General features: G+C 33.7%; 2 long non-coding RNA genes across 9 annotated transcripts; both read right to left on the minus strand.

Moving 5' to 3' along the window:
* Positions 1–405: 405 nt before the first annotated feature.
* Positions 406–7,655, minus strand: LOC128231316 (uncharacterized). Of its 8 annotated transcripts, none has more exons than XR_008260347.1 (8): positions 7,387–7,650; positions 7,213–7,279; positions 6,514–6,552; positions 6,063–6,150; positions 4,203–4,285; positions 3,691–3,812; positions 3,150–3,304; positions 406–573 (listed from the first exon to the last, which is right to left on the minus strand). It is a non-coding gene; the product is annotated as an uncharacterized LOC128231316 (long non-coding RNA). The 8 variants fall into 8 exon arrangements; XR_008260349.1 differs by having other exon boundaries at positions 7,552–7,566; XR_008260343.1 differs by having other exon boundaries at positions 6,063–6,552; positions 7,387–7,655.
* A 12,481-nt stretch (positions 7,656–20,136) lies between these two features.
* On the minus strand, positions 20,137–22,852 carry LOC128228635 (uncharacterized). Its single transcript, XR_008259957.1, has 4 exons — positions 22,759–22,852; positions 21,433–21,509; positions 21,018–21,099; positions 20,137–20,223 (listed from the first exon to the last, which is right to left on the minus strand). It is a non-coding gene; the product is annotated as an uncharacterized LOC128228635 (long non-coding RNA).
* Positions 22,853–27,216: the final 4,364 nt, after the last annotated feature.

Consider the following 27,216-nt stretch of genomic DNA (forward strand, 5'->3'; position numbering starts at 1 on the left):
TGCACACTTGGTGACAAATTTGTCATAGTTGTGAAAGAGAGACAGCGACGCATTAAAATGATATTTAAAAAGGGTCACCAAAGTTTTCAATTACCATTTGATATTTTTGAAACTCTCTGTGATATGAAGGAAAGTGTTCAGTTATTGGCTTCATTCTTACACGGACAGTCGAAATGACAACTTCAAAACTATTAGAGTTTGAATATAGTTCTCCAAGCATGCTATTCTTTCAAGACAGACTTAAAACGTTCGACATGTGGCCACCTCAAATAGAACCAAACAAGTTCCAATTATCTTCAGCAGGATTTTATTATACTGGCAGAAATGACACAGTAGAGTGTTTTTCTTGCGGTTTGCGATTACATCAGTGGCAGAAAGGAGACGAGTCGTTGTTAGAACATAAAACACATTCTCCAAGTTGTTTATTTTTGAACATAATTGGACATCATAAAAACGACATTTCATGGCAGCATAAGGACACCCGATCTTCGTCCTCCAATGACTCATCCCGAGCACCATGGACGTGGACCGAACCTCTGGCGGGTTTTCAATATGGCGATATCCCCGAATGATCTGAAAATTCAAATTTGAATTTTTCCGTTACCATATGTAACTATAAAAGACATACAACACAGCACAAACATTCAGTGTTTCATCGACATTTGGTGTGATCATATCGCAGCAGAAAAACTTAACATGGATTGCAGTGAACTATCTCAAGATATTTATGAAAATGAACATTGTGACTCCAAAACGAATGTTATGGACACTACAGAGATTTATACTCCAGTTTCTACAAGTGTCGCGCTAATGAATTCATACTTTGACTTTGTATATGCGAAGGCACTGTGTGAGGTTATGGGTATGGTGACTAAACAACTTTGCTATGGTTGCCAGATGGATCTCCCATCTCAAAAAGATCACGATTGTATCATGGATACAGACCCTGATGATGATGAGTATAAAATAGAACGTTACTTTAGTGACATGCTAAACGCAGTTAATGAAAAAAATATACTACAAAGTTGGGAAGAAATTGTGCGCATTTCAAACATTTCCTCTGAAATGATTGATTTACACAAACATTTGCTAGAGAGCAATGACTATCTGCAGATAATGAAAACCGAGCGGTGGTGTGAAAAAATGAAAAGAATGGTGTTGACAATCAATCGCATTGAAGATCGACTGTTTCGTCCATCACGTTGAGCAAAAGAATATTTACAACACAACAAAATGGACATATTATGCAATGTTGTATGTGTTTTACTGCATTTTTCTTCAAAAAAAGAATTCATGAGAAATTAAGAACTCTGGCATTGTGTGGCGTAAAATGATTTGTTATATTTATTACTTCACGAATTTCCTTTTTGCATGTTTCAAATAAATATTTAATTCACTTTATGTACATGTATGTCATTGTATGTATATGCTTGTATGATCATATGCTGACTTATTTTATACATGTTTAGTTTCAAATAAATGTATTTATATCTATACATGTTTTCATTTCCTTGCTTTAGTTTAATTAACAACCCATGTGTCCCATAATATAAACTACTAACAACGATGATCATGTTTAATCATGGATAAAACGCAGAAGGAACATATCCTATCACAATATTATTTCGATTCTAAAAACGCAGGCAGCTTTTTGGGTGCAAAAAAGTTACACAGGATATTAAACCAAAACTATCCAAGAGTATTTACTACTTATTTCATACAGAAATGGCTCAACAATCAAGATTCGTATGCCATTCAACGTCAGGCGAGACATACATATAAAAGACCACGTGTTGAAGTGGCGGGTATGAACGATCAGGGTGATATGGATTTAATGGCAGTTGATAACATTGCTAAATACAATGATGGAGTTAAATACCTACTCATTGTTATAGATATATTTTCACGTTTTCTATCCGTTCGACCCTTAGTTAATAAAAAATCTAACACGGCATTGTTAGCAATCAAGGATATTCTTAGTGTTCATAACTTTAAAAAGTTAAGAACGGACCGAGGTTTTGAATTTATCAATCGTGAATTAAAAGCGTTTATGCAAAAGAAGAGAGTTTACTTGTTTAATACACAAAGCACCGCTAAAGCAAACTATGCAGAGCGAGTCATTCGTACCCTTCGTGGTATGATATTTAGAATGTTAAGATATCAGCGAAATTATAGATATATAGATCACCTTCAAGATATTGTAAATAGTTACAATAATTCCCCTCATCGGAGTTTGGATGGATTAGCACCAAGTGATGTTACAAAGAAAAACGAGACACAACTTTGGAGTAAAATGTATCTAAAACCTAAAAAATTCCCCAAAACGCCTCCTCGCTTTAAATATAAAATTGGTGATTTGGTTAGATTAAGTTACACGAAACATCCCTTTAGAAGAGCTTATCAACAACAATATACTACAGAAGTTTTTAAAATAAAGAGCAAGATTTTCAAACAAGGTTTTCCATTGTATAAGATCATAGACTTGAATAAAGAACCAATATCAGGTTATGTGAATCAAAATGAAATAATTCCTGTTGATAAAGATGCAGACAGTCTTTGGTATGTTGATAAAGTTTTAAAAAAGAGAAAAGTCAAAGGGAAATTAGAGTATTTTGTTCGATGGGAAGGATTTCCAAAATCATTTGATAGCTGGATTGATGCAGATCAAGTTCAAGAACAATAATAATGGAACGATATGTGTTTGTGAGAGACAGTGAAAGTAATCACATCTTCACCGAGAACAAACCCTATAACTTCAAAGTGCAGTTAAAATTACCTCTATCTTTAAATGGTTACTGGAAGGTTGCTTTGTGTGAAATAAGTATAAAAACTGATCCTAAAGCAAGAAGAAAAACTGTAGATAATACCTTATTTATTTACTCAAACGTTTGCAAAGAAAGCGTTGTTGACGGAGGTGAACGTCCCTTATTGAGAAGAATAGAGAAAAACGAAGAAAATGGTTGGAATTATGTGTTAGAATCTCCTTTTTATTTACCCTTAAACCGATCAGAATTCCAAGAGATTGATTTCAGTATAAAAACTGTGAAAAACGAGTATGCTTCATTCGTAAGTTCACCAGTGCATCTCACACTTCATTTTAAGCGATATCCATTTTACCCCAAATATGAATCAATCTAAGTTGTATGTACCGAACCCACAAATGTGGATAGACTATTTCAAAAATAACAAATCTCAAGTTGGGAGGGGATTTGCCATTCCACACAAGTCGAAGATGGGAAGTAATGGTATGACAATCAGCACAGTTTCCCCATCGGAACAGACAGTAAACCAGGCGAAAAGTGAGCTGAAACGAGATGGTTTAAATACTTCAGAAATGTCAACCCTTGTTCATAAATTATCCAAACCTTCAGAAGTAACACATCGTGTAAACAGCGCGAGAAAAAAACAGTTCAGAAACAGGAGTAAACAAACTAAACCGAAAAAAGGACAGAAGTCTACAAGAAAAAATAAACAAACTGAAAATAAACCTGTAAAAAACAATCAAAAATCAAGAAAAGGTGTAAAAGCAAGCAAAAAAGTGGACAATAAATGGAAAATTGATAAGAAAGCGAGAAATAATTCGAAGAAATCTATAACGACGTGGGATATATTTGGTTCATAAAATGTCTTATTTCACAAAAGACGGATTTTCTGAAGGTGTTCCGAATGAATTACTACTATTTGACTTACCTCCTACACAAGTTGCGGTGAATGATGTCCATTATCAAGAGATTCGTCCAATATCCCAAGTGTCGGATGATACTCCCATTGAGTTTCAAATCAGTGGTCAGAATTCGATGGACTATCTCGATCTGAAAGATACACAGTTATGTGTGAAACTAAAAGTAACTAATCCAGATGGATCTAACTTAAAATCGGGTGAGAAGGTGGGACCTGTGAATTTGTTCTTGCAGGCATTATTTTCAATTATAGAAGTGACTCTACAAAACAAGGCGGTTATATCATCTAATTACAATCCATATATAGCCATGTTTAATACTTTACTATGTAATGGAAAAGATGCTTCATTTTCTCAATTGTCTTCTCAACTATTCATAAAAGATGACAATGATCACCCAGAAGACTGTGATCCTAGTGGAGCAAACAATGGATTGTTTTTACGGGCAAAATATATAACAGAATCAAAAACTTTAGAGTTGCAAGGGCCTATATATCACAGTTTATTTACTATTAAACGGTACCTGTTAAACCAAGTGGATGTTAATGTGAAGTTGTATCGTAGTTCTCCAGCATTCTGTCTAAGTTCTGGCGAGACATCCCCAAGCTATAAAGTAAACATTACAGTTATCTTTTAGTAAAAAAAGTTAGAGTCAATCCAGCTCTCATTGTTGCTCACTCTGAGATGTTAAAGATCAACACAGCAAAGTATCCATTTGATAGACTTGAATGTCGGTTACAAACCATTGCTGCAGGAAGTACGGTGTTTACGTGGGATAACTTATTTCAAGGACAAAAACCAAATACAATTGTCGTAGCCTTTGTTAGATCAGCAGCAATTTCGGGAGATTATAAATCAAATCCATTTCATTTCCTAAACTGTGACATTAGGAGTATTTGCCTTTATGCTGATGGGGTTCCAGTGTGGGGTAATCCACTAAAAACAAATTTTAATAATTTAAATGGAGAAAGTTTTATGAGAGTATACGCAAATATGTTTCTAACAAATGGAATGTGGAATAAAGATGCTGGACTTGATATAAACAGAGAAGACTTTGCACGCACATCCTGTATTTTTACATTTCAATTAGAGCCAAAGTTTTCTGATGAAGCATTTCTATCTCTAATAAAAACAGGAAATGTGCGATTAGAGGTTCAATTTGGAACGGCTTTATCTACCGCAACAAGCTGTATTGTGTATAATAGTTCTCCTGGATTTTTTCAAATTAACGCTCAGAGAGACATAATAACAGAATGAATACATCACAGCTTCAGTGTTGTATAGACTGTGATCCAATGTTGCAAAAAACAATTTTGGGGGTGTTTGCGGCTGATCAACTACCAAACGACTTGGTATTTCCATGTGGTTTTATTGCCAATACAGAAAATCATTTCATGGAAGGAAGACATTGGTGTACATTTTACTTCCCAAATTCAACCACTATCGAATATTTTGACAGTTATGGGAAACCAATTGACTATTTTAACACTTATTTTCTGAAATATGCTTCTTATTTTTCAACTGTTATCACAAATTCGAGACAGCTACAAAGTAATTACAGTGATGTTTGTGGGATGTATTGTTTGTTTTTCTTACTACAACGAACAAATGGTGTATCTTTTTATGACATTGTACATAGTTTTTTCAATGATTATGACTGTAATGATTTACTTGTATATAACTTCGTTAGAAATATGTTTCCATATTGTTCGCAAAATGGTTGTTTCAAAAACCAAACATGTAGATCACTAATAAAGTAGTGTATTTAAATGGTTTTTGTTTGTATTCTATTTATTGTGTTCTCTGTTATCAAGAAGTGTAGATCATGTTGGATGCATTAATTAAATTTGAATGCCCTGCCACTTGTATTGTGGCAGGAACAAGTGGAAGTGGAAAGTCAACCTTTCTATTTGAGTTGTTTAAAAATGCAAACTCTATGTTTACCATGATTCCGAAAAAGATTATATATTGTTATTCTACCTATCAATCCTTATTTGATGATATGAAAGAACATGTGGAAAATATTGAATTTTTTGAAGGTTTACCAACTAAAGACGATATGGACATGTGGACTATGGAAACTGACTTCAAAATATTAGTGATTGATGATTTAGCACAAAAAGCTTCACAAAGTGTAGATATTGTCAACTTATTCACCATTTATAGTCATCACCATAATTTTTCAGTCTTTTTCGTAGTGCAAAATTTATTTACAGGAGGAAAATATTTTCGAACTATTAGTCTAAACAGTCATTATTTTGTGTTGTTTAACAATCAGAGAGATAAATTACAAATTCAAGCATTAGCCAAACAAATGTTTCCCGGTGAAACGCATTATTTTATGGATGCCTATAGAAAAGCCACAAACAAGAAATATAGTTACCTTCTGGTGGATGTAAGTCCACATTCTAACCCGTTATATAAACTTCGTACAGACATCTTTCCACATCAAAGCCCCATTGTATTTCTACCTGAAAAGGAGAAAAATGGAAGATAAACTACAGAAGGAGAGACATTTTTTAAAATTTATGATCAACACCAATGAAAAACAACAAAAAATGTTGATAAAAAACTTAACAAAATCTCAATTGGCTGCACTTATAGAGGTGATTTACAATGCTATCAGGGGAAATCTTGTCATTCCAGAAAAGGATAAAAAGAACTTGAAACGATATAGACATGTCATACGTAAAGTAATATCCAAAAGACTCTCTCAAAAAAGGAGGAAAGCCATTCTGTTAAAATATTTCAAACAGTTTTTAGCGTTAATTAAACCCAGTGAATCATGGCTCAAGAATTAGTGTTAATTCCTAAATCAAAGTGTGAATACTTACTCTCTAAATGTGATGGAAGTTTACAAAACAGTCAACCTTCTAAAAACAATAACATGGTATTACAACAAAATGGTAAGAATTCACAGAAAAGGTTGACTCAAAATGGCAGGAAGTTACAGAAAAAATCAATTCAAAATGACGGAAATTTACAGAAAAGACTAGTCGTGAAACGTTTAAACAAGTTTTTTGAAAAACCTAAAAAAAATAAGAAAAAAAATGAGAATCTCAAAGAAATAAAGTCAAAACAAAACAAAAGGGGAAAAACAAAGATAATTAACAAATTGAAATGGATTCCCTATAGTATTTGAAATTCAAATGTTTAAAATTCAAATGTTTGGCGAACTTTTTTACCGCCAAATTCACATTTTGGTGGAATATTTTCCCACCAAAACATTTGACAAACTAGTTCATTTACTATTGAGTTTCCGAGTTAGTAACATTCTTTAAGTTTTTACAGAAGGAAGAAATTGATACTTTTGAACCTGAAAAAATACCAGAGGATGGATCTAAGGGGTATATTCTAGAAGTAGATCTAGAATATCCAAAACATTTACATGACAGTCATAACGACTACCCATTAGCTCCGGAACGTAAATTCACACCCAATGAAAAATTATCTCCTTATGCTCAACATGTGTTGAAACATTTACACAACAGTGAGGAACTTCAACCCAGAGCAAAGGTGGAAAAATTACTCACCACTTTAGAAAACAAACAGAATTATGTACTTCACTATCGCAACCTGCAACTGTATCTCCAACTCGGTCTAAAATTGAAAAAATACATAAAGTATTAGAGTTCCAACAAGAGGCTTTCATGAAACCCTACGTTGAGTTCAACACCAAAATGCGACAACAAGCCAAGACTGCTTACGAGAAGAACTTCTTCAAACTCATGAACAACTCGGTCTTCGGTAAGGTTGTTGTTGTTGTTTTTTTGTTTTTTTGGGGGGTTCGTGTTAATTTATAACATTGTTATCATTTTTGTATGATCTGCCCGTATGTAATTTATACAATTTATTTATTGTCACTTCCATACCACTAATACTTATCTACAAAAACAACTGTTCAATAATTGTCAGGCGTAGTTTCACTTTTTGGTATTTCATTCATCTTCAATCAGACGCTTACAAGTGCTCATGTACAATTAGGAACCTAAAGTAAAACTGACCAAAACTAACTACCGGCAAGTAAAAAGTGTATTTTTCGGTCCCATTTTCATATCCCTCATCCAAAACACAGGTATCTAAGATAACGACGGATACCATCATAAAAACATATATTGAGCAGTTCAGAGTAAAGATTAACATGATGAAAAGTTACTTACCAAAAATTTTGTTTACTTTCAGGAAAAACCATGGAAAATCTTCGGAAGCATCGGTCCGTAGAACTTGTTCATACAGAAAAACGACTACAGAAGGTGTCACCCAAACCCACTTATAAGATGCACCGGATTTTTTCTGAAGACCTTGTTGGTGTTGAATTAAGTCACAAAAAAATTAAATTAAATAAACCAATTTTTGTTGGAATGAGTATCCTTGATTTGTCAAAATATACCATGTACGATTTTTATTATAATCATTTGAAAAATGTGTATGGTAGCAACGTTGAGCTAGAATTAACGGACACAGATTCATTTTTAGTATCATGTACAACACCGGACATTTTCCAAGATATGTTGGCCTATTCACATTTGTTTGACACTTCAGATTTCCCTAAAGATCATTTTTTATATAGTGACTTCAACAAAAAAGTAATGGGAAAAATGAAAAGTGAAACAAATGAGAAATGTATTAGTGAATATTGCGGTTTGCGATCGAAAATGTATGCATTTAAGTGTGATGATATAGACGAGAAAAGAGCAAAAGGGATATCAAAAGCGGTTGTTAAAAAATCATTGACTCTTAATGATTATAAACATGTATTATTTAATAATTCTCAAATGCACTCAACAATGCATTCATTAAGTCATAACCATAAAATTTATCTGGAAACAATCAGCAAAGTAGGATTATCTAGTTTTGATGACAAAAGATTTTTATTAGAAGATGGAATTAAATCATATGCTTATGGACATTATAAGATACAAGAGATATAATTTCTATGTTTTATACCAAATTACATCTAATTTCATGTAATTTCATGTGATGTTATCTACTGCTCTACTGTTGAAATGTAACCTAAAATAAATAAAAAAAATAAATAAAAATGTATGATCTTTGTTAAACAAATTGTTTGAATTCAATTATAATCAACTTTATTTGTATTTGCATTGTATTGTATTTATAAGAAAATAAATATTAAAATCTTGTCTGATATTTTATTTATTGATACAACATACCGGAATGGTATAAAATAGCTCGTCAGACATGTCCTCAACTTATAAATCTCAATTTGGTCTTGTTAAATTTTAAAATATTGTATTAATGGAATGAAATAGTTATACACAAAAATAAATAATAAAAAACATTCACGTTTTCATTACAATAAGATCGAACACATTTTAACATTTCTGTAGGGTTGATTTAATGAAATGTAAACGATACATCATACCTTTAAGGTATGAGGTTATTTGATAAAGAAATTGTGTGAATCCTTTACCGATTTAATAAAAATAGTGAAACTCAAAAGAAGCTAAGAGAGGACAAAACTGTTATATCTTCAAAACCTACTTTTGGTGGTCAAAATAAAAGATTATTTAGTAAGTTGTTTGAAAAACTTTCATGTCATTGTAAGGTTCAACGGAGGTGTTCATAATGATAAACAGAGTCCAGTGAATCGAGCGCTGGCATTTGACAATGGTTTAATAAGTGATTTATTGTGATAGCTCACCACAGTGGAAGAGCTTTAGTCACCCTGAATGATAAACTAGATATATGATAACGACAATCTCGTCTTTTGAGCCATCAGCAGTTCATTTAACTGTCTTCACTTTAAAGTTATTACAATGGGTACGTCGGAGAGTAATTGAGTGGCTATTAGATATGGTGTTGTTGTACGAATTGACACTAAACGGTCAGGTTTTAGTCATTCAATTTCTTGAAATCACTTTCGATCACGCGATGGCTGGGTTCTGATGAACTTTTGTTTGTCAATGACCTGTGATCTTACATATAAAAGAATCCGTTTGATCACATATAAAGATGGTGGAGGTTATGATAAGTCCATCGTCTGATGAGGGAAAACAATACCATTGAATAGATCCTAGGTCGATGACCCTATGTTAGAAACGTTGGATGAGTTGTCCTTTGACATACAATACACTGATGTGGTTAGTGTGACAATGCTATTGTTTATATCCCTTCTATTGAAATGAATACTGTTAATCAATGGAGACCCAGTTAAACAATGACCCTTTGTCTTGGATTTCAAACAATGGTTAAATATGGCCGCTAACGCGGGAAACCGCCACAGATGGCCGCGAGAGTCAATTTCAAACGCACATCCAATTAAAAGACACATGCTAAATTTATAAGTTTAATGATGTATATTAATGTGTGATCAGTTCGTCCTCCACCTTCTTGTCTGTCTGGAGCGTACATCTGACAGGATCCAATTGTCCTATCCACCTAATGTACAGTAGCAATACTGAATTTTATCACCACACTTGCTAAAATGTATAACAATGTTGTTAAATTAGATGAGTTTGACTTGTAATTGCTGAAAGTATAGCTTTCATATCAAATATCTGCTGTATGTTTTAAATTAGAGTATGTCTTGCTATACCTATTTCAGGGACTAGAATTTGTCATTAATGCCATCGCGGATAAAATCATTTGCAAGTGAATAATTGCTTTTTTTTCTAGAACGGGCATAAGTACAATTTTCAATGTTCGTTGAATGCACAAGACTATAGGTACTCACATTACAATAACATAGTTGTTAAATGTTTTTCTCAAGAAGCAAATATTACCTGGAACAATTTGAACACCTGCTGAAGGAAAGTCATTTCCCCCTTTCTCCTCTTTAGCCAATATATCATTCGTCATAAATCTGTCAAAACCAGGGTACAAAATCAAGTACTAGTAATACGAAGGTTATTAAGGTACCTCTTTGTAAATTATTGGATCAACCAATCATGATTACAAGTAAACATTTAATATAAAGTATATAATACTGCAAAAGTTTCATGAAATCAAACCTGTGAAAAAGATGATGTTATAAATCTGTTTAATATCAATATGTACAGGATTGCTTGGTGACAGTTAATTAAACTATATACAATAACAATGATTAATTACAAACTAGTTTAATAACATACAAAACAAAATATCGCATGGGGCTTTCTGATTCTAACCAAAGATTAAAACAACACAGTAATGACTAATATTGATCTCAAAAAGAGATTTTTAAAGAGGAAAATTATCATTATCTTCTCACACAAAGGAGTGTGTAATAAATCGAGCGTTGGACAACGGTTTAATTAGTGACCTTCTGTGATAGATCACCTCATTGTACTAGATTTAGTTAGCCTGGATGATAAACTAAATGTATGATAACGATAATAGTGACAGTCCCGTCTTTTGGACTTTCAACACATCATTTAACCGACTTTTCACTTTAATGGTATTACAATGCGTCAATGACATGTGCTTTTTCACCTTAAATAATCAGAAGTTTGATCACTTAAAAAGATAGAGGGGGTTATAATTAGTACATCGTGTGATAAGGGGACAACAATTAAAGGCAATACTATTAAACAAATGATGCGTTAATCATTGTTAGAAACTTTGGAGCGTTGTCCTTTGGCATACATAACCCTGATCTGATAAAGACGATAGTGCTATCTTCGTGTCGTACCATAAACTACATTGAAATGAATACTCTCAATCAAACAATGCACCCGTCAACATTCCGCGGACCTGCCTGTGATGGGACCCGCCAGAGTCGTCAAAGATGACCGCGAGTATCCTTCTTTTACCCTATAACCTAGTGATAACTATGGGTTTTTTCCTTTGTAAAAATGGAAAACATTATTATTTTTTTGAACAGAGACATTATAAATCTTTGTGGTAATGAAAAAACTGTATCTGCTGATGAACAAGGACAACAAACGTCTTTTCAAAGTTTTAAAATGAACATTTTGAAACCTTTGTCTTAAACTTTCTTCCAAAACATTCGTGTATGAATCGTTATTCTTTGAAATAAAGAAATCATATAAAATCATTAAAGGGAAAAAAACGTTGTAATTTTCCTAACTAGTGAGATCAAATTTTGTTTATTACTTGTAAAAGGGATTGAAAAAAAACTTTTGAAAAATTTGATGATTGTAGAAAACAATAGTTGTTATCATAACCTCTCAACTGTTAGGTCAGCTCAATATAACCTTTATCAATATTTTATGTAAAATGATCATGAGCCCCTTTTAAAAGGTATCAAGTACAATCATTATAACAATCGTGACCATTTCTATGATAAATGTTATTGTTAACATGTTAAGATTGTTCTCCCTATCGCTCCTTTTGGGAGTTGAATTGATATATAAAAATATTGTATTGATGGTGATAACGGAACTCATCTTGGCTAATGTTATGTTAACGGAAAAATGAGTATGGTTTTGCAAGGTGAAAAGTTCATATCACCGTTCATTAAATTTGAATGTCTTTCACTGTTAACAATGACCCTTTGTCTTGGATTTTAAACAATGGTTAAACATAACCGCTAAAAGCGGGAAATCGCCAAATATGACCGCTAACGCGCGAAATCGCTAAATATGGCCGCGAAAGTCAATTTCAAACTTGCGCATGCGTAAACAATGGAACCACCGACAGAACCACCGCACCACCAAACAAAATGGCCGCGAAAGTCAATTCCAAACTTGCGCATGCGTAAACAATGAAACCACCGACAAAACCACCAAACCACCAAACAAAATGGCCGCGAAATACCAATTATTATACTACTGCAATGATAATATGTTTGCCTTGAGACGTTGCTTCCGCTGCCGTCGCCGAAATGCGTGCGCTCGTGGACTTTGTTACTGCTCCGATCATTGAAATGTGTAAGCCCTCCAGCGCTGTAACCGCTCCCGTCGCCGAAATGCGTGCGCTCGTGGACTTTGTTACTGCTCCGATCGCCGAAATGTGTAAGCCCGCCAGCGCTGTAACCGCTCCCGTTGACGAAATACGTGAAGCCTTACCCTTGGTTACTGCCCCATCGCCGAAATGTGTATGCCTGTCGACGTTGTAAACGAAGTTGATTGCCGTCGATTCTACCGCTCCCGTGGTTTTGCATGCTGTCGCCGCAACTAAAACTTTCGTCTCTGTCATTTAACATTACAGTTTCTGTCGTCCATGTCGTCACTAATAAATGTTAGAGAATTTAGTTTGTACTGGTCGTTTGACTACTTATATCCTCAATAATTTGTTTTTATAATATCGCATTTTTAAATTAGTGCGTGCTTGGTGAATGCTAAATGACATTGTTAAATCGTACGTCGACAGTCCGAATGAGAGATCAATGTCGGATGACATTATAATGCTGACAATGAGCTCAGATAAATGCAGTGCTGCAAACTATTAATATCATATGAAAACTCGACGAAGAATAAAGTGAAGACCTTCCCCGCAAGGAAACTCGACTTATTTGCATCGATCTCAAAATGGCTTAAGCGGACCTAAAATTCGCAATAACGCACATGTGAGAGTTTGAATGAATGTTTTCAGTTTAATTCACGCGATATTGTTTACAGAAACGCTCGAAGAAAACCGAAGATCATCGTATGGAGAATGGAGTTGTGCCATCGCCTGGGCATTTGACATTGTAAATGAGCATTCGACACACAGACTATGTTCACTCGCGTCATTTTCATTAATAGAGGAACACAAAAGTTTGAAGTTTGAGGCAAATCCAAAATAAGTATGAGATAAAACATATCAAAGGTCCCTTATTCTCCTTAATGTACCTTCAATTGTAAACACGCCCCCAGGTCCGGGGAATAGCGGGGACTTTGACTTTCGGTCCGGCCAAGCCCGGGTAAAATCCCCGACCATTGGGGAACAAACTGCTGGTAAAATCTCCGCCAAATGCCCCCGCACCCCAGGGACCCTAGGTAAGACGCGAAGACAAAACCACCGCATTGACCCGACACTACGGGGCAACATAGAAGGTAAAAATACGGTCCATTTCCCCAGCTATCCCCGGTATACAACCCCCCCCCCCACCGGGGGCTGGGGTGGTGGTTGTGATTATAATTGAATGGTGCTTAAACTACTCAGCAAAAGTTCTACCTTCGCGATCATCTGCTCATGATTCCTGGCTATCTGTGAAAGTTTTAAGCGAATCCCACAAAAACGGGTCGACTCAAAATGTATTTTTCTCCATATTCTTTATAAAGAAGAAATTTAACTGACAAATGGCCATAATTCTGGTCAAAATGGACAAAATCCTTCCTCTACGGTCATCAGTATTATAATACTGAAACATGTTTGAAGCCTGAACTTCCTTTAAAACATGAAAACAATGAAAATCGGATAAAACGTATGATCATTGATTTCTCTAAAACGGTTCAATATCTATACGCACGGTGTTTGCAAAAGTGTTTTTTCGTCCAATCTCTTCACGGCAGTTGTTCATTTACTTTGTATTATTTCTCGTAAATTTCCGATTTAGGGTCTTGAAGACATTCTTATTATGTATGTATGTATATACAAATACAATGTCTTCACCATCTCTGAATGATCCTGCCAGCGATGTTAAAATGCTGAAAGATCCTTGGTTTGGAGAAAACATATTGCAAATTGTTCAAAGGTTTAAATTGACACAGCTGAAAAGCCTTCCTTTGCAGTAATCTGCTGTGACATGATGCTATAACGTTAAAAGCGTTAAACGAATCATTGGATAGGTGTAAGAGGAGTTCGACAATGTACTCAATGTAAGAAAACATAACAAAGGGACATACCACTGGTCGAAATGGATTATACTTTTTCCTGTCTTAATGCCTTATCATCTGTACAAGTTTGAAGCAAATCGAACAGGACACAGTACAAATTCCTTCCACTACGGTCATCTGCATACAATGATGGTCATATGTGAGTGTTTGAAGGAAATCTTTAGAATGATGTATGAGGAATTCAACAACAATATTGTTTAACTGTATTCTATTACAGAGAAAAGTAATTAAAAGCCATAATTCTGGTCAAAATATGACACAGCAAAAACCTTTCGGACGGTATCTGTACATTATGTCTGACTACCTTTGGACGTTTGAAGCAAATCCATAATAAAGTGTTTTTGGGGTTTGACACTTGCATTGGATTTAAACTATCCACTCTCTCTAAGAAAAACGAACAAAGAGCCATAATTCTGGTCGAAAAGGACTAACCACATATTTTTTTCCTGTATGGTTATCAGTACATGCTGCCTGATCACCGCTTTAATCGAAACCTCCACGGAGTGCACACATCAAGCACTGTTTTTGTCTAAAAACGGTTAGAATAGTAATTTTAATTCCAAATGATGAAAAACGCTGTGCCATACAAACTAGTTTAATCACCCAGAAGACTCGTGTTCCAATGAACTCGTGTTTCAATTTCCTTTGCATTGCTATGTTTTTTGTGCAAGTTCAAAAAAGTCCACCCTCGCTTTTTCAATCTTATGTTTAATGACCAGTTTAATGATTTTTGTTTTCATATTGCATTGCTACAGCTAATTGGTCCAATATATAAAGAAATTGTTATACTTGTTTAAGCTATGTTCATGATAGAAACAATATTATCTACCCTGAAATTGTGCTCACATTGTATTGAAATTGCAGATGGTAGGCATAATAGAATAACACAATAGTACAAGTGTATGGTTGAGCCTGAATACCGCACTTTGCTTTGCTGTCCGTTTAACCCTGCTATGTTTGCATTATAACATTTCCATCTCAGGAAATACGCCGAATCAATTTGTATCGATAATGTCATTTAAAAATAAAACAATTTATGACGTTTTTTTAAAGGTGGTGGTGGCGAGTGCCCTAATATCAAACAGATATTTTTAACACTCAAGCCGTCCATAAATCATATATTTGCAAACCATGCAAAATATTGGTTTAAACTCTCTAACGGCTGTTGAATAAATAAACAAACAACTAATTATAATGAGTTCTGTTATCTGATACAAATCTAAATAAAAGCTGAATAATTTGAGCACTTATACCTGCTGTCGGAAATTTAGTAATGGTTTAAGATTGTTAGTATGTACTTAAATAAAAATAGCTTGATGCCAATTTACGTTTTAAGTGGTCTACATTTTTGTGTAAACAACCCACTACCTGGGCCAGCCACTGTTTTATATCTTCCGCTTCGCCTGATTAAAATCAATAACGACTGACTGGTGACTCATTGAAATAAATGTATTGGAAAACTTGAGAAAGACAGCACTCTCATTTGGAAAACTGCTTATATCGCCATTTGTTTGAATACAATTTCAGCGTTTAATTAAGCAACGTACATACATATGTCAGGGTGTTTAACTTAAAGATGCACTCCCAAATAAGATTTACCACAAATTATAATATTGTTTTGATATTAAAAAAGGATGAATAAATGTCGAAAACAATGACTCTTATGGAGGATCCCGAGTTTAATTTAAAAGAAATGTGCAGAAAACACTGTATTATCTACCTTATGAGACTATTTTAGACGACAGTGATTATTTAAGCATTCACAAATCATTTAATATTTCTGCGCTTTCTGCTATTACAAAATTACATTCTTGTTATCAGTAATTGATATTTTCCATAAATGCATTATTTAGTAAGTAGTTAAAAGGTTTATCAGTCAAAATTGATGTTTGTTATACATGTGTATGTATTGATTTTGAATAATAGTGTCACTTTAGCAGTTGTGTTCTCATTAAATACTCACTGTTTTTAGATGCATACTGATTGTTTATGCATTTACGACAGTACAAACACCTTCCAAAAGTCACTAATGAACCTTGAGCTATTCAGTTATTTCGCTCCAAAACTGTTAAATAGAGTGTGATTTGTTTTCCAATAGATATACAATGTAAACATCAATGCACAAACAATACAACAAATCAAGCCTTCATGAAATTTGATAATTACTTTTCAAATAATGAATTTTTATTCGAGTGAACATTTGAATATCTAAGCTTGGCAATCTCAGACGAGGCTACAGACTAGCACAATAGAACAAATGGCTTTGTGTGCTCGTTTCTACGATATTGGGCAATGCTTCTCGAGAGAAGAATTCTTGGGTTTTGCGGCGTAACAACAGGAGAGGCTCTTATAGATAAGTTCCTGAAGAATCTGACTGAAAAGGGCATTGTGATACAAAGCATGAGGACAGGGGTATGGTGGCGCGGCGAATATGAGTGGGAAGCACCGTGGTGTGCAGTCTCGTGTAAGACAAATAGTCCCAGATGCGTTCTATACTCACTGCAAGGCACATAACCGAAACCTATTTGTATTGTTCACGCCTGCAAACAATCACTAGTTCTAAAATGTTAATGACGCAATACAGACGATAGCATTTGCCTTTGATTATTTAGCAAAGGGACTGGCAGCTTTCAACGCAAAATTAACGTTAAGCTTGCGAGAGGGAAATAGAGACGAAGGAAACTAGAAACGTTGTGTGACACGGTGGGCATCTCGAGCAGATGCTCTATACACATTCAATTTTTGCTTCTTAACTGCATGCACAACACTGACGAGCAGACAATCTGGAAAACAGTAATTTTCCGGGGGAGTTATTAAGTACGCATCACAAACCTCCTTGCTATGCCCCTGACAAATGTTTTATAACCAATTAAAAATATCATAAAATCGTCCATAAGCAGCAGGCAATACTCACGATTAATACATATGTTACTAAACATGTATATAATAACACAATCGTACATGGATTCCGCGATTATTTACATGACTCAGCGATTATGAGTTTTGCGGCCCGGGCCGATTATCGATTTTGCGGCCCGTAGAACGTTCGCACGTTAATTCAATTTTTGTCTTGAAATCAAATTTGGTGATTATGAAATGATTTCGTAACTAAATTATCACAATTTATTGATCTGCTTGAACAGATTAATTATTAAAATCCTAAAGGGAGGCAAACGCGAGCGCAGTTAGGAAACTATGCTAGTGTTTCATAACCAGTGTGGACTATTAGGGCGGAATTTTGTTTATTCATCGTTGACATTCTAGAAACAAAACAAAGGAAGCGGCAAAATTGAATTAACTTGAAAATTAACTTGAAAAACAACCACAAACAGTGAATTATTTGAATCTAGAAAAAATATTAAATCTAGAATGCTTAGTCCAAGTTGAGATTGAGATCATAGATGTCAACGCAGTGCATCGACTCTATACACTATATGGATATGCACGATACATCGTGACAGTACATACACTGGTGTTATATTCTATAGCAGTATATACTGTGCACTATATTCTGCTTCAACACCTCTGTTCTCTATTCAATGTATGCAGCCAGAGATTTACTTGAACTCCTCTGTTATCTTCTATATACATTGTGGAAGCGTTCACTATACTCTATTCATTCTAAGAGGTGTTGAAGCAGTGCTTCAACACCTCTGTTCTCTATGCAATATATACAGCCAGAGATTTTGAAGATTTACTTCAACTCCTCTCTTATTGTCTATATACATTGTGGAAGCGTGCGCTATGCTCTATTCATTCTAAGAGGTGTTGAAGCAGCGCTTCAACACCTCTGTTCTCTATGCAGTGTTTATAGCCAGAGATTTTGAAGATTTACTTCAACTTCTCTGTTATAGACTATATACATTGTGGTAGCGTGCGCTATACTCTATTCATTCTCAGAGGTGTTGAAGCAGTGCTTCAACACCTCTGTTCTCTAGGCAATGTATCGACCAGAGATTTTGAAACATTACATCAATTTCTCTGTTATTGTCTATATACATTGTGGGGGCGTGCACTATTCTATATCTGTAAATTTGAACATCTGTTATAGTCTACATTGTGGTAGCGTGCACTATACTATATTATACTCATTCTCAGAGGTGTTGAAGCAGTGCTTTAACACCTCTGTTCTCAATTCCATGTATACAAACGGCGATTTTTGAACAAAAAATGGGGGAAAATGCACAAAAATATTTTTTATGAATTTATGTCATATCAGGCAACATATTTAATATACTTAAATCATAGAAGAACGATTACATGACGCAAAAAATGATTTTTGGGGTAAAATGTTGGAAAAATTAAATGAAAATGACAATGTATGGATTTTGCAAATAACTCTGCCTTATTTTGCAATAAAATAACCAGAACTACTGCAGCTAATATATATCATTTAACAGTATTATATATAAAAATATACAAACAGTTTTTTTAAAAATATGATTTTCGGGGTAATATGTATGAAAAATTAAATGGAAATGAGAATTTCTGGAATTTGCCAATAACTTTTTCAAATATTGCAATATAATGACCAGAATTACTGTATTTCATAAATATTATCGTACAGTTTAATATATCAAAAGTAAAGAAACTATGTAATTTTCAGAGGCGGTAATCACGTGGTATATTGTTTCGATACCAAGCATTAAAACACTTTAGGTTTGTTATACTGTATTATAGTATCCATTGAATACCGTAAAATTTCTGGTCATTGTATTGCAAAATTTGTTCAAATAATTGGCGAATTTCAGAAATTCTCATTTTTATTTAATTTTTCAAACATTTTCCCCAAGATTCACATTTCACAAAATCAGAGGCGGTAATCACGAGGTATATTGTTTTGATACCAAGCATTAAAAAATGGCAGCGCCCAGTGAGACGGTATGTATTTTTGTTTAGTTTCTCTCAATAATTAAACAATTAAATTTCGTAACATCGACCATGTTCCAGCGCCCAATTTTCCCCTTTATTTTAATAGACAGTTCTGTAGTTTATTTGGAATGCGTGTCACAAATTTTCAATCGAGGCGAAATGTGCTTCTGAAATCTTAGAACCAAGCATGAACTGTCATTTATTTTTAAATGTTGTCCTTAATATAGGCAATTTCGTTTACAGGGCTATTTAAAAACATTGCATGAACACCTATCGGTATTGTTTCCACAGCAACGTACGTATGTTTCCGAAATAATGTTACAATCATTTTTAGAACCAAGTACTTACGAAATATTGTTCGAACCAAGCACTACAAAAAATCTTGAGTTAGGGTTTCTGTGCACTGCACTTCTGCTAAATGAGATCTATCTGTATATATTTGAGATTTGAAATCAACACCTCAAAGACTTTTCAAGTTCTGCTGCAGACAAAAACTCAATATGAAATATAACAATGGGTTATTACAAGAACTGTAAACAGAGTTATTGTCCCTTAACACACTGCACTTCTCCTCAATAGGGATCTATCTGTATATGAAGTTTGAAGTTAATACCTGGGGGATTTATGCTCAAGATTACATGCCGTGCACACGCATGCACACTCACACACACAATTACACAATTTCTGTCTCCACTTTGCCTTTTGTCAATGGATAATCAATAGATTAGTCCTCATCATCAGGTTCTTAAACAAACATGATGAACATAATCATAGCATGCATAAAACATTTAACAGTTGTATCAAATCTGGAATAAAATTTGTACCTAGATGAATTTGTAACAGGTGGCGATCAGTCATCACTTTCCTGTTTCTCATTGTGTCATTCCTGTCTCTCATTGTGTCTTATTGGGTTTAGTACAACTCTGGCCTGGTCCACAACTGCAACAACTGAAAAACAACTGAACAATTGGCAAAAGAGAACTTATACCTAATGTACATAATATACTGCTACTAAAAATGACTCATACTGTCAAAACAGTTTTGTTTCCATGAAAAACTACAGCTATCACCTATTGTAATAAGAGGTTTCACTGAAACTGCCAAGCACAAAATAAACATAAGAAAATAATCCTTATTATACCAAAAACAGAATAGTGTTTTGTTAAATTAAAGTAAAAAATGAAAAAAGTTTTGAAGAGAAGTAAAAAATAAAAAAAAATATAAAAATAATAATCAAAGGTTTACAACTCTTTGACTACCATACACAATTTAATGATTCATATGCACATGTGCATGAAGTTTGAAGTTAATACCTCAAAAACATAGAAAAGTGAAAGAAAAATAATCAAAGACCAATAACTCTAAAATACCATAAACAAAAATGTTTTTTGCACAGCACTTCTCCTCAAAATAATTAATATGTGGCATTTGGAATTATGGGTAAAAGAAGACTTGTCCAAATGAACCCTAACCATCAAGTATAATAGCAGAGACAAATCATATGTCTTTATATTTAATATGTCAATGTAGCATCTAAATGTTAATTGCTGATTATGATTAGAATCTCAAATAGTGGGCTGGGTGAGAAACTTTTGTCAAAAATTGTTGAATGTACATAAAACTATGGAACCAAGTTCTGTAGATCAATTCTAATTTGAACAGAATAATTATGTTAATTCTTATTTCTTGGCTTAACTCATATTTATATTGTTATACATATAATTAATCCAAAGAGAACTTACCATTCACTGACAAGATTTCCTCATTATACACAGGAGTATCTTCATACTTTTAGAATCTCTCCATTTTTCTTCTCCATGGGAACTGCAATGCATAACACATAAGAAAGGAAATCAAACAATTGCATTTTTCAAAACAATTTGTAGAGAAAAATAAAACATGACTTCAGACACATGCAGAATTATTTGCATTTATTTTAAGCAAGTTACAAGAGTAACTTTACCCTATGCCATCTGAGTAAAATCTGCATGCAACAAACATGTGCATGCAAAATTGCATGGATTTTCATTTATTTGCTTAACAGTTTCAATTAAACCTAACAACCGGACCAAATACTTGAAATATCTTATACTTGAATACATTATGTTATACTAGTAAATGACATTGAGTACATGTAAATATGTGTTAAAAATCTACCTTTCAAATCCAATGCTTTCTTTGCATCAAAACGTTTGTCTGTTTGCCCTTAAATTGGTCCCTCAAGAGTATCTGGTCTGAAATAAATATAAAATTCACCTACTTTTAAGCTAAAATTAGCTATAATACTAACTTGGCTGATCTTAGGAAAAATGAGTCTTAAAGCTGCACACTCACAGATTGACTGTTTTAACATTATTATTATCTCAGAGGATCAATGCCTTAAATTTCCTAATAATAAGACATAAATCACAATAAAACAAATGTCATGTATTGAGAAATCTGCTTATTATTTCATTTTTCTGAAAGTCATCGTAAAATTTAAGTCACGGAACAACATTTATGAATGAAAATAATTTTTAAATATTTATTTTTTGAGCAGTTTTAAATCATGGTTCGCAGACATATGCACTAACATTGCATGGTTCATTCCAGATGAAAAAAAAAGTTGTCAGAATGGTAAATCTGTGAAAATGCAGCTTTAATAACAATCCCCAACAGTTGTCGAAGACAAGTCTTCCTCCCAAAGACTTGTTTAAAAGGGGCTGTAGTCCGTTTAATGAAATAGCGAAAAAAAAAGAAGAAAATTGACGAAAACTGACATAAACTTGGTATCTATGTGTACAATGCATTAAAACTTACTAACTGAAGTACCACATAATTTACAATAAAAAAAATCGTCAATATATTACAAGTTAGGTATATAGATTAAATATTCCAACTGTTTAGGATGGGGTTTAGGATAAGCCTCCATAGCACAGCGGATACAAAACTGGACTGCAATTTTGGCGACACCGGTTCCAACCCATTCTCCGACTTGATTTTTTTTTTACATTTTGGTATTTTATACCATTTATGATATCAAAGAGTAAAAGATTTTATTGAATAATTGTCCTGAGATTCATAACAGAATTTTTTTATTTTTTTTTTGGGGGGGGGGGGTTCCCACCCCCTTTCTGGATCCGTTAGTGTGGGTTACTCCCATAAAATGAACTCGATTTAATTTGGCAGGTTGTAGAAGTTTTCAGGCGATTTCATTTTTTTTTTGAGGGGGGGGGGGGGGGGTCGGGGGTCGCACCCCCTTTCTGGATCCGCTAGTGTGGGTTACTCCCATAAAGTGAACTCAATTCAATTTGGTGCAAAGCTGTAATAAAAATTGGTGTATTCAATTAAATTCATATTACTAATTAATGTAAACAAACCATTTGCAACTATCCCTGAATAACCTCTAAATGATAGTGATTATTTTCATTTGCATGATAACTAAGAAAATATAAAATAACACTTGAGTGTCCTGTATGGTATCCCGATATAGTCAATACTTACAACTTACATGTGCAGGAATCAGGAAGGAGTTCCATTCTACCAACTTAATACCATTCTTATTTGTCGTCTTCTTAACCGGATGCTTGAATTTTTGTAAACAAACCCCATGAACCTTGTTGTGCCTGTATCGAAGAAAATAAAGGCCAGTCCAAAACATTGCGTCATTTAGTATATAGCACGTGCGAGAGTGGTTCAAACGGGTTCAAGACATCGAATTTGACCGACACTGAACAGAGGTATATGGCTATTTTCTTTGAAAATATAAAACTTTCTAGTTCAAAAGGTAATTGAATTTATGTAGATACGTAAATGATTGACAGTTTAACGAGAATATTTTATTGGCATAACGAAGTACTCCTTAAAGCTGCACTCTCACATATTTTGACAACATTGTTTTATTTATTTTTTATTTTTGTCTTGGAATGAGCCAGTTTCTGTGTAAATATATGCAAATAAGTGATATAAGCCTGCTGACAAAAGATCAGATCTCAGATTTACATATTCCGTTAAAAAAATGTTTTATGCCTAAAAGTGCTACTAACAGTTGGAAGAAAAATGCATAAAACATTTTCTTAAAGCTACACTCTCACAGATTGAACATTTTGGCAACTTTTTTATGTTTTGTCTTGGAATGTACTAATTTTTGCGAAAATCCATGGAAACCAGATATATAAGACTGCTGACAAAAATTAGATCGCAGATTTTTATAGATCCCCAACTTACAAAATACCGGTGGTTACCTTTACCGGTGTAATCGGAAAAGTCTGAATTCCTAGGTCATGAAGAGCACTTCCGGCATTCTTTGTTTACAATATCTCTTCGTGTATCTCAATATGAAACTTTCAATAAATATTTAGTTCCTTAGGGTGCTACTTGACTAAACTTCTGACATTTTAATGTTGAATAAAGATGCCAATATTGAACTCCAGAAATGGTGGTGGGATCCTTTGATAGGGCTAAAATAACATTGTTTTGGTAAAAATGGGGAAAATATAAGCATAATTTATTTATTGTTAACCTTTTTCCATACTTATTTATCTAACTAACTTATCTACATTCTCATGGCAATGTTTTTTTTTAATATGCACTTTATTTCTGCAAGGTAATTTATAATTCTATACCCAGACCTGCCAACATTGCTGACATAATAATTTTAGCTTACCGTACTAACTGGAAGTGTAATGCAGTTGCTACATTTCCCATGATTCCACCGTAATTTGGTAACTAAAAAATCCAAGATGGCGGCCACGGTCGGTTAACAAAAGACAACTAAAAATCAATAATTGAGTTCTCTGGTATACAAAACTTATTGTTATTGATGGCAAAATGATTTTTCATAAATATGAGTGAAATTTAAAGAAGCTTGCATGTAACCTGGCCAAAATTCCATTGGATAGTTGCTTATTACACCGGTAATTGGTATATCCAGGATATATACAAGTTCAAAAATTGATGTTTTGTTATTTTTTCTAAAACGTTTATTAACGGTTTTAGCCATAAAACATTAATTTTCTAACGGAAATATGAAAATCTATGATCTGATTTTTTGTAAGCAATCCTTTATCATTGGTTTGCAGATATTTATACAAAAATTGCTCTTTCCAAGACAAGAAAAAACAAAAACATTGGTATATCTGTGAGAGTGAAGCTTTAACTTAAATATGCAATCCGATATTTTTAAGCAGTCTTGTGTCACTGGTTTTCTTGCATTTTTGCATTAATTGGCTTGTATAAAACTAAAAATAAAACAGTTGTCAAAACATTTAATCTGTTAGAGTGCAATTTTTATTTAAATATACTTGCCTCAATCATTGCCGCTGACAGATCATCCGATGACAGCACCAACATCCAACAATGCAGCGATATTTTTAAAGTCTCTTTCACCTCATTCTGTATCCTAATATTTTAATTTATTTAAGATAGTTGCTTATCAAGATGTTGAATGCATATTTTACAGCCTTTTAGGCTTTAGAGTGTATTCTATGTCATTTTCAGACAGAAAATATCTTGATCGAAGCTATGTTCAACTTTACAATGTAAAGTTACTGTAGATGTAGATCGTGTCGATGAGAACCAGCCGTTCAGTTAGCTCAGTTGGTTACAGCGCCATGCCAACGCCATGGTAGTGTTCCAGCAGTTCGTTGTTTTTGGTTCAAGTGTGTGGGGCACTTCTCCTCCCAGGTTTACTGAAATGGTGGCAGCGGTAAATGGCAGGAGTGCCTCCGTCAGCTTTAAACTAATATATATAAAGGATTAATGGAGAGGAGTGGAGTGTATTGTGTGTCACTGTCAGTGTGTAAGAACCAGCTGCTCGGTTACAGTCTGATCATCAAGTTTATGGTTATTGAGATTGTGGAAATACTTGTACCATAAGTCCTGGTTTTTAAGTTTATTGTTTAAAGTTCCATTTTCTCGTTGTTTGGACCTTAAAGCTGCACTCTCACAGATTGAACGTTTTGACAAATATTTTGTCTTGGAATGAGGCAATTTTTGCGAAAATCCATGGGAACCAGTTATTTAAGACAGCTGACAAAAAATAGATAGCAGATTTTTATATTTAAGTTTAAAAAGTAATGTTTTATGCATTTTTCTTAAACCATTAGTAACGGTTTAAGCCATAAAATATTATTTTTTGAACGGAAATATGGAAATCTACGATCTGATTTTTTTTGCATCAATCAAAATTCATATATTATTGGTTTTCAGATATTTATGCAAAAATTTGCTCCTTCCAACACAAGAAACAAAAAGTTGTAAAAATGGTATATCTGTGAGAGTGCAGCTTTAAATTTTTATGATTTAATGACAACTGCCTTGAAATAGATACCTAATTTAAGCAAAATGCCAATGTTTATAAATTTCTATTATATTTTACTGTGAAATGTAAATATATACATATAATTGTTTGTGTTAGTTTTAATTTGTTTGATTTATCATTAACCTAATTATATATTATTTCATTTTGTTTGTATTAACCCAATATTATGTCATATAATATATCTATGAGTACATAATACCAAGGTAAACACATGTATACAAATCACTTAGTATTATGTATAGATAGTTTTTATTTCCATGTAACTCATTTGCCTACATACATTTTTAGTAAAATGTGGTCCATTACAGATAAAACCCAGATGTAAACATGGCCTGGATTTCCATATTATGCTGCCCAGAATAAAAGAGATGCAGTCCAGATAAAAACATTGTACGGCTCAATAATTTTCACCAAACTTGGTAAAAAAACTTTGTCATATTATGAGAAATACATGTTGTTTTGATATTTATGTTCATTCACATATGCAATTCACCAAGCAACACAAGACTTAATTTCCACTTGACACATTTCTAGTTTATTTGGCTTGTACATAAACATCACTTTTTCATAAGAGAATAAATCTCATGTAGACATTTAGATTGCTCTAGAAATAATTGCTAAGATGTTTTGCATTTGAATCATGTTTAAAGGATACCCAACATTATTTGCAGTTATTGTGTTCATGATTGTGTTGTATTCTTCCTTTTTAAGATGCATCAGATGAAGTCTTTGACTACCTAGAAGGAGATTTTGTAAGCTAGTACTGGACTTGGAGACAGTCACTTGGAAATGATGATTGTGCAACAGAAGTTAAACATATGCAATACATCATATGGTAATTTCTTTTCACCTCAATGAATATTTAAGTGACCTACCCACAAAAAAGTGATTCTTAAATAATTCCAATTTCCACTTTGATTTTGTAATCCGGTATTCTTCATTACTACTTCCGGTATCTGAAAATAACATTATAATATTCATAAATAATATCATAAGACCATGAGAATATTCAGTAGTTTATATATGTAATCAATTTGTTTTTGTGTATGTGGTGTTTATATGTTGGAGTTTGTAGTTCATTGTCAGTGATTTTTTATGGTTGTTTGAAACAAGTTATTACAACAATATAATAATCACCTTTTGGCACGATGTTGAGCAAGGTTTGGCCTTGTTGAGGAAATCGTAGACCTTGTTGTACCCTTAAGGTACCCACTTGTCTGACTTAGTGACTACAATCCAAACTCACAATGTCTTCCTTAACAATCACTTCATAAGCAACCAAGGACATCCTTATCAAATACTTCATTTACAGCAGCCAATGACTTCCATAAAAAATGACTTCCTAAACAATCCATGGCTTCTTTATCAACCAATGATTGCCTTAGCAACTACCTTCATCCATAGCAACAAATGAATTCCCATTCAACCAATGACTTCCTTAGCATCCACCAACGTATCCATTAACTACCTTTATAGGCACCAATGCCTTATTTAGCAACCACTTTTTTCCTGAGCAACAGCCAACATCCATAGCAACCAATTACTTCCTTAGTAATCATTGACTTCCATAGCAACTTTCAGGTTCATTACCATAACATCCATTGACCATGGGAACAACCAGCTTACCATACTTCTCATTT

The sequence above is a fragment of the Mya arenaria genome, chromosome 1, assembly GCF_026914265.1.
Source record: "Mya arenaria isolate MELC-2E11 chromosome 1, ASM2691426v1".
NCBI lineage: Eukaryota > Metazoa > Mollusca > Bivalvia > Myida > Myidae > Mya > Mya arenaria.